The 8,391-nt window shown below is 49.4% G+C and overlaps 1 long non-coding RNA gene across 4 annotated transcripts; it reads right to left on the bottom strand.

Annotated features, from left to right (window-relative positions):
- Nucleotides 1-3,867: 3,867 nt before the first annotated feature.
- Nucleotides 3,868-8,064, bottom strand: LOC136003456 (uncharacterized). 4 transcript variants are annotated; one of them, XR_010608102.1, is made up of 3 exons: nt 6,042-8,064; nt 4,846-5,297; nt 3,868-4,409 (listed from the first exon to the last, which is right to left on the bottom strand). It is a non-coding gene; the product is annotated as an uncharacterized LOC136003456 (long non-coding RNA). The 4 variants fall into 4 exon arrangements; XR_010608100.1 differs by having other exon boundaries at nt 4,846-6,721; nt 7,201-8,064; XR_010608099.1 differs by having other exon boundaries at nt 4,846-7,748; nt 7,838-8,064.
- Between the last annotated feature and the right edge of the window lie 327 nt (nt 8,065-8,391).

Raw genomic sequence — 8,391 nt, 5'->3', positions numbered from 1 at the left:
CTTTCCAACCCTAACTATTCTATGATTCTATGATTCTATGAAACCCACAAGTCTGGGGGCAATCTGGGGACAGTTGTATTGACTGCTCCTGGCTGCTGGTCCAATCTCTCGTGGTGGAGAAATGAGATTCCTGGAATGGATCCACTGCAAGACAGAAACGCTGCAGAGACTCATGACAGATTTGCATAGGGCAAGGGAACTGCTCATTCATTATCCAGCAGCTGAACATCAGACCCTGCTGAGCACACAGTAACTCTGGAAGCGAAGCAGTGATGACTTCTGGAGCATTGCAACTCTTCAGCCTCCAGCCTGGCGCTTGGCAGATTCAGTCATTAATAAATCCCCAGCCCCAATGGTTCTTGGAGATGAGAATACACATGTTTAAGCAATGACTCCAGCAGAAATCAAATGAATGGGCAAATAGATGGATCCAAGGGCAACAAAGAGACTGCAAAACCAGACTGACAAGAACGATCATCTTCATTTCCACCCCAAATCCTGCCAAGTGCCATCAGTGAGGAGCAGCTCTTCCAGCCTCTTCCACACTCCCCTGAGTGCTGCGACCACACAACGTTACAAACTGCCTCGTGCTTCATGCACGTGCCCCGCTTAAACTTCCACTTCTCACCATTCTTGTCGCCTTAGTCCCTTGCTGCTGTCCCAACACAACCCTGCGGCACAGAGAAGGGGGAGTGACAGGAGCCTGTCTGGGAATCTGGGGTTGCAAATCCCAGGTGCAGCAGCTATCGAAGGGATGGGTGAAGCCAAGGGGTTTAACACAAGGGTTAGACTAGGAAACTTCTTCCACCAACCCCACAGGAGCTGTGCTGCCAATACACGAGAAGGTGCTACAAACCAGAGCCAAATGGTGATTTCTTCCCAGCTGCCAAGCCAAATTCCACATGAAAATGAAACCAAATATCTCAGAATGGTCTAAAGAACTGAATAAGGCAAGCAGAGATCTGCTCCATACACCCCACGTACAGGCTGTGAGCTACAGAAGTCAGCATTTAAAAAAGAAACAACAGGAAAGATATATATGTATGTGTGTGTGTATGTGTATATATGTGTATATCCATGCCTTTTTGTCCTCCAGGCTTTCTGCCCAAGGATGTTGTAAGCATGAGACGTGCAGAGAAAAGACAACTGTCTTCTCATAGACAACACTCAGCTTGAAATGCGCGATAACCCCATGGGTGTGCACGGAGCCTCCAATTCAAGCTGACAGGTTCCAGCCTGGAATGCTTTTTGTGTGTCTTGTAGAGAACTCTCTCTTGAAATAAAGTGGGAAAAATTCCCACCTCTTATAAATAGTGCCAATGACCGCAATGGAGCCAGCCTGGGATGCCCAAGCTGATGGGAATGTGCCAAGGGATCATTCAACAGATGGAGACCAATGCAGCAAAACCAAAACGTTCTGTGTAGATGGGTACAACGTGCCCAAACCTAGGTTTTCTTTTCTCCCATCCAAGTTATTTGCACATTTAGGATGGTTGGGTCAGGTTTGTGCCCATGCATATGATACGCGTCAGGCATCGATAGCTGGTTTCACCAACCTTGAGATGCTCTGTGCACACAATGGCCACAGAGGAGTCTTCTTCTGAAGACTGAAAAGCCTAAAACAACACAACCCCTGCCCAGGCTTGGAGGTGGGACATCTAAATATAGTCTGAGCCCAGTCTCTGTGCTGTTTCCAGCTCTCCTTTCCAACAGATCAGCTGTAACCCTGAGGTTTTCCTGTTTATTAAGCCTGTTTTCCTGGTTTGTTGGCAGGTCTCTGATCAGAAATTCAATTGCAAAGAAAGATGGTTTCTTTGTCTCTTTCCTGGCTCTCTGAAATGCAGAATAATAGCATCTGGAGAGAATCATTCAGCAGGCCTGCGCATCTCCTCCTTGGAGTCATAGAGAGAACTCCCACCATCATTAAAGGAGCTGCCTCAGCCCAATTACAATGCGCTCTAAGCCAAAACCATTTCAGAAGGGAGCTCTGAGAGCCGCATCCCGGTTTATGGCCTTCTCTTTACCCCCACTGGATTGATTATAAGCCTAGGTTTGCTTCCTGGCACTCAGAAATTGTTCTTCCCACCTAGCTCCCAACAGGAGCATTGGAGCAGCAAATCCCTGTCTCTCTACACAGCTCAGGGTCTGCTCAATCGCTCCAAAATATACCATTTATGTCCTGTTTCATGTGTACCCACTTTTCTTCCACCAACTTAAAAAGCCAGCAAAAGCCAAACAAGAGCCTGCTTGGCCCAAAAATCAGGCAGCTTTGCAAATGTGGAAGTCAAAGCAAAGCAGCCGGTATCTGTGTTGGTTGTAGTTACAACCATTGCAAGTGTAATGGGATTGCTGGTAGACACACAAAACAGTGTTTGTTCACCGCTTATCTTTAATCATAGAATCATGGCATGGGTTGGGTTAGAAAGGACCTTAAAGCTCATCCAGTTCCAATGTGCGCATCATCAGACAGAACCATGTAAAAGGGCCCGGTTCTCACCATCCTGCCCCCAAAACCTGTCTCTAGCTGAATCATGAATACAGCAGTTCTAACACAGAGTTTAGCAGGTAAATATCCCCAGTGTTCCTGCGGTATATCCACCCAAAATACCATCTCTGCTGGCAGCTAAAATCACGCTCCTCAGTTAAACACAGGGCTGTGGCACCCCAGAGGAGGGACAGTGAGTCCCAGGAGCAGCTGAGGATGAGAGGCCACTCTCGGGTGTCTCTGATCTTAAACTTTCCATCCCACACAATAAAGCTCCTGCTTCTGTGCAATGTGATACAGTCAGGGCCAGGAGGGGATGAGATGGGCTCTGATGTACGCCTGGGGTTTGGTATTCGGTGTGGGGGGCAGCTAGTGGGAGCTTGGTGTGAAGTTCTTCTCATAGTAGCATCTCCACAGAGAGAAAGTCCAAGCCTCCTCCACAAAACGGCCTCTCTCTGATCAGTGGCTTTGTCCAAATGGACTTTCATAAATAAATGGGTTTTTTTGTGAGACCAGCTTGCAACTGGTTCATTAACCCGCAGCAGAGTGTTGGCGATTGGCAGGAGTGGGAGGAGAAGCAGTGAAAGGTGCCAAAAGGTGGCAAAGACAAAAGTAGGTGAAAAGAGGGGTGAAAGGGAGGGAGTGGGTTTGTGTGATCTGGAGTTTCAACAACAGAAAAGGATAACCCTCAGAACTGAGCTATCCACAAAGCTGGGACCATACAGAATCATGGAATCAAACAGGATGGAAAAGACCTTTAAGATCATCAAGTCCAACAGTTCCCCAGCACTGCCAAGGCCACCACTGATCCATGCGTGAAGGAATTGTTCCTCAGCTCCATCTAAACCTGCCCTGGTGCAGCTTGAGGCCATTTCTCTTGTCCCATCCCTTGTTCCTTGGGAGCAGAGCCCAGCCCCTCCTGGCTCCATCCTCCTGCCAGGCACTTGTAGGGAGCCATCAGGTCCCCCCTGAGCCTTCTCTTCTCCACCTGAACCCTCCAGGTCCCTCAGCCGTTCCCATCACACTTGTGCTCCAGGCCCTGCACCAGCTTCATAGAACACAAAGAATCCACTTTCCTCTGTGCATTTTGAACTCAAGTTTTTCTCTTTAAGCTCTAACTTTGTCATACTGCTCTAACAGGCCATTTGGTGCTATGGAAACACCAGTTTACACACTGGTGCATAGCTGCAAGCAATTAACTATCTGTTAATTTCCATTTTCTGGGGATATTTTTGACTTATGTATTAAGCAAACATTTATGCAAAGCACTGTGGAATCCATAAATGTTAATTGAGTTGAACTTGTCTCTTTGCCACAGCAGATAATCAGATTGATGGGTTCACTGAAGTCAGCAGAATATGCTGGGATGGCTGAGAGCAGCTAGGAAAGAGGCAATAGCTTGAGGGGAGGGTTAGATGGAGATTAGGATCAATTCCTTCCCCAGAGGGTGCTCAGGCATTGGAACAGGCTGCCCAGGGCAGGGCTGCAGGCACCGGCCCTGCAAGTGCTCACACACCATGGAGCCAAGGCCTCGGTGCCATGGGTTATGGTGGCCTTGGCAGCGCTGGGCAACAACTGGACTTGATGAGCTTAAAGGTCTTTTCCAAGCTGCTTGATTCTTCATTTGCCTTCCTGAGCTCCCACTTCAGTTTCTGTGCAGATTGCAGCTGATTTTGGTTTCCCTGTCACAAACAGGGCTACTTGGTGGAGATGGTGGAGAATCACAGACACAGCTTCACCGTGGCCTGCTGGTTGAGACAAGCAATTCCCTTTTATTAGTGAAGGAAATGAATCAAGCAGCAGCGATGCTGAAACCGACCCGATCTGGTTGCGGGCGCGAAGTGGGGATAATGGTGGTTTGCAGGTTTTTGGGCCAAGGACTGACATCAAAAGGACTTTCCTTCACATCAGCCAGATGCAAAACCTGAGCAGAAGGAGTGGGTGAGAAAGATCATTAATAAATAGGCTGCTTAAGTGTGGCAATGGCCCTAATGAGCTTGATTAAAAGTCAAGTATCATTCATTTGAGCAACTGATGGATAGGGATGTGTGTTGGACCATGGTCTGAGAAATCCCAGTGTGACCCATGCTCTCACTATGGCATCAGGGTTTCATCCTGGAAGATAGCCCAGAAGTGAGATCCCAACCAAGAAGAGCTCCCACGGGCTGTGCCACAATTAATGCCCCCACTGCTCCTGCCTTCCCCGTTCCCTTTTCCCATCAGGAAGTTATAAATCAGGCAATTCTAAACCTCCCAACTAAAACCATTCTGGTTGCACAAGAGCAAGGTATTAAGAAACAGAAGCCCTTCCTAAAGCTGCTGTTTAGAATAGCAGCATTTCAGGCTGAGCAGAGCATTACCATGCACAGCAGCTCCGAAAGCATCATTCCTTTTCTTGCAAAGCAGACTGTGGCATCCAGGTTGATTAAAAAGGTGGTGGGGAGGTGAAATGACAGCAGTTTTCAACAGAGAGGAAGGGAGGGTTGTTCTGAACGACTCTGCTCCCTGCAGAGGCACGAGGCCGTAGCCAACAGCAAATAGTACTTGTACTGGGGGACATGTAGCTGATTATTATGAGCTGTTCTCCACCCAAAAGCTTCTCTGATGTGTGGCATAATCAAACGGCTGCAAATCTGCATTTCAATGGAGGAATTTAGGAATCTGTACCCCAAAGAGGAGTGAGTCTCCTTGAGTGAGGCTTGTGGCATCTCCCAGCCTTCACAGAAGAAGACACAAGTAGTGTGTGACTGCAAAGCACTCCTGATGTCCTGCTGCCCTTCACCAAGGTAGGGTTTTCACTCTGAAAGGTGACCTGAAAGGTGATGGATGTCAACTGTGCAGCAGCAATAACCCTCCAGGGAGTGGAGCCCCTATTAGATGGGTTTGTGTTGAGGTTTTTATCTTGCAGCCCTGATGTTGTCAGTATTACAGATTCCTGGTGTTGGACAGTAGTGGTAGATACATTCCACACTGCAATTTGATCAGCAGCACCCAAAAACACCCACAAAACCATCAGCAGAGGCCCACTGGGCACATCTCCAGGGACTTCTGAGTCACTCAGTGTGCCCAAGGGATGGAGAACGCAGGGGCTGGACACAAAGTCCTCCAGAGCAGCGCTGGTCTGAGATGCTCTCAAGATCTGGCAACAAAATCATCCCCGAGGACTGCACCCACGCTGTGTGCAAGCAGAGGAGGGTGGTGAAGCAAGGCTGTTCTGCTCTGCAAACTGCCTTCCTTCCTGCAGCACCCGCAGAGGCATCAGCACCTCTGAAAACACTGGTCCAGTTGCAGCCTATGCAAGGACCCAAAGCCCAAAGTTCCATCAATTTCCCCCGCAACACAGGGAATCACTGGATTTGCTCTCCTGGATTCAGGTCCTGTGTGTACACCAGTCCCACTCTCCCCCATGCAGAGATGTGGGAGCTCAGCTCTGCTCTAAGGCCCTCATAGGCACCAACCTAGTTTGAAATGATCATTTCAACCTGCTCAAGTCATACATTACAAAGTGAATGGAACTGAATGAACACATCACCAGCCCAGCCACTCCATCCAGCACCTCCACAGCAGGTTCCTGCAGTCAGGAATGATTGCTGATGGAATCCTCATGGGTTGCATCCAGACCAGCCTGCAGCCCATTTGTCTTCCCTTTGCTTGGAAGGGAAAGCTGCCAAGAACAACACGAGACGCTGTGTGGGCACAACCAGACCAAAGCTGGGGAGAGGCACAGCCTCCTGCTGCTGCCTCTCCAACAGCTCAACAAGATTTACAGCTCATCACATCTCTCATCTGCTCTCCAGCCCGAAATCTCATCTTGATTGCTTTGCCTGGACCTCGAGGACTTGTCCTCAGCTGGGAGTGCTGTGACCACGCTGCTGATGATTTATTCACCGCTGCGCTTCAGGAAGTGATCTTGTATTTGAGTTTGCAGCCATCACCATGCCTGTGAAACCCTGGATTTTACAGCATGAGGGTGATAAAACACAAGAAATCAGAGAAAAAGGATGCAGATCATCACAAATGAGCCAGGCACCTGCGAAGGGGGAAGTCAGTGGGGCCACCCGGAGCTCTGAGACCCTGCAGGATGGTGGGTTTGCACACTGGGCTCCTGCAGAGGCTCCCCACTCTAAAAGAGGGGGGGAAATCTAAGCGGTGTTAGTACAACCTGTGTTACAGCCTCTTCAGACACAGCACTGAGGGTATACAAGGCTGCTCAGGAACAGGCCATCCTAATGAAACCTAAGAGAAACCACACCATTTACTTCGGAGTTTTCAACCTTTCCCTCATGCCCTAAGGTGTAAGCACAACTATGAGCAGCTCTGCAGCAATAGCAAGCCAGGCTGAAAGCAGACAGCATGTCCTGGGAGGGAAAAAGCAGATGGAGAGGCTGACCCCAGGGTGCCACATCGAAAACCAAACCCCAGCCCCTTCCTAAAGCAGGGGAGCAGGTATTAAATTGCCTTTTATTATTGAGATGAGCTACAGTTGTTTGCATAAGAATAGCACCAGTGGGTTAATAAATGCTCCTGTCTGCTCCAGCACATGGAAATTATCAGATATCTTTAGTTTTCAGGCTACTTGCAGAGGAGTGCAGCAAGAGGAGACCCCACTTGTGTGGCAGCAACAGTCACAGGGTCCCCAATCACTCAGGGACATGCCCCAAACCCATATGGAAACCAAACCCCCAGCAGCCACCAAGCTGAGGTCTGGTGCTTACAGGGGGCAGAGGTCTCCGTAACCCCAGAAGGGTGCAAGTTCCACACTCCTCAGCTCTATTTTTAGCCTTGCAGCCAGAGAAGATCCCTGTTGCCAAGCTTCCCATGTTATGGATCCGGAATGGGCAGCACATCCCACGCCGGGGACCTGTCAAGCAGCTCAGCAGCCCCATCGCTGTGACTGACAAGGTTTCAAGTCTGTCACGGCAGCTGAGGCAGTCATACAGGAATGCTTCCATGCTTCCCCTCTTCCTACTCTTCTCCTAAGCTTCCCACCCTCCTCCGGCACTTGCCTGCAGCTGGGAGACATTCCCCATGTTTTGTGTCACTCCAAAGCTTCCCACAGCCCGGAATGGGGCAGGCAGGCAGCTGGCTTCTACTCCTAAGCCATTCTTCCCAACTCCCAAAGCAAACCTTACATGAGCCTCCGGCATTCACTCCAAGAGCAGGAGAATCCCAGCACACCTCCATGGGGATCTGCACCCAGTGACAGGTCTGAGCTGTTCATCCAGCTTCCCAAAGTCCTGCTAGGGATTTATTAGCTGAGGAGCTGATCAAAGAGGGAGCAGCATCTGTAAATGTTCATGTCACCAAATGATACATTCCCTTCATACAGAGCATGAATATTCCTGTCCTCACCAGCATTGCTAATGGCTGCGAACAATCAAACGTTGCTATTGCCACTACAGGGATGATTTATTTGGACATTTAAAGCCTTCACAGTTCCTTCAGGCCCTTCATTTCAGGTGTGTAGTTGGAGATAGCCATTTGTTCACAACATTTAAAGCTTCACTAGGAGGCTTCTGCTTCTAGAAAGGCACATCACAAAACAAAGTGGGGTTTACAGCCTCTCCATGTCAGTCTGCTCCGACTGGAACAGGCAAGGGAAGGGGTGAGACCCCCTTGCTCAGACCCGGCGTTACTGGGGACATAAAAAAGCCCTGCAGGGTTTCTGTCCCCCACATGAGTCCCCTGTGGCTTTAAGAAGTGTCCTGGGCTTCCCAAGGGCACTCGAGCTGTGCTTAGGAGCAGATGCCAGTCTCCACAAGTTTATCCTTTGGCCATTTCTGGGTGGTTGGAGTCAGGGCAGGGGCTGGCCCATGGCACAGCCACCCCTTGGCTGGCTCTGCCAGGAACAGCTCTTATTTCCCTAACTCCTAAGAAATGTAGAGATCAAACCACATCTTTTCCTC

This window comes from Lathamus discolor, chromosome 22 (assembly GCF_037157495.1).
Source record: "Lathamus discolor isolate bLatDis1 chromosome 22, bLatDis1.hap1, whole genome shotgun sequence".
NCBI lineage: Eukaryota > Metazoa > Chordata > Aves > Psittaciformes > Psittacidae > Lathamus > Lathamus discolor.
This window is presented reverse-complemented; position numbering and strand designations above follow the sequence as displayed.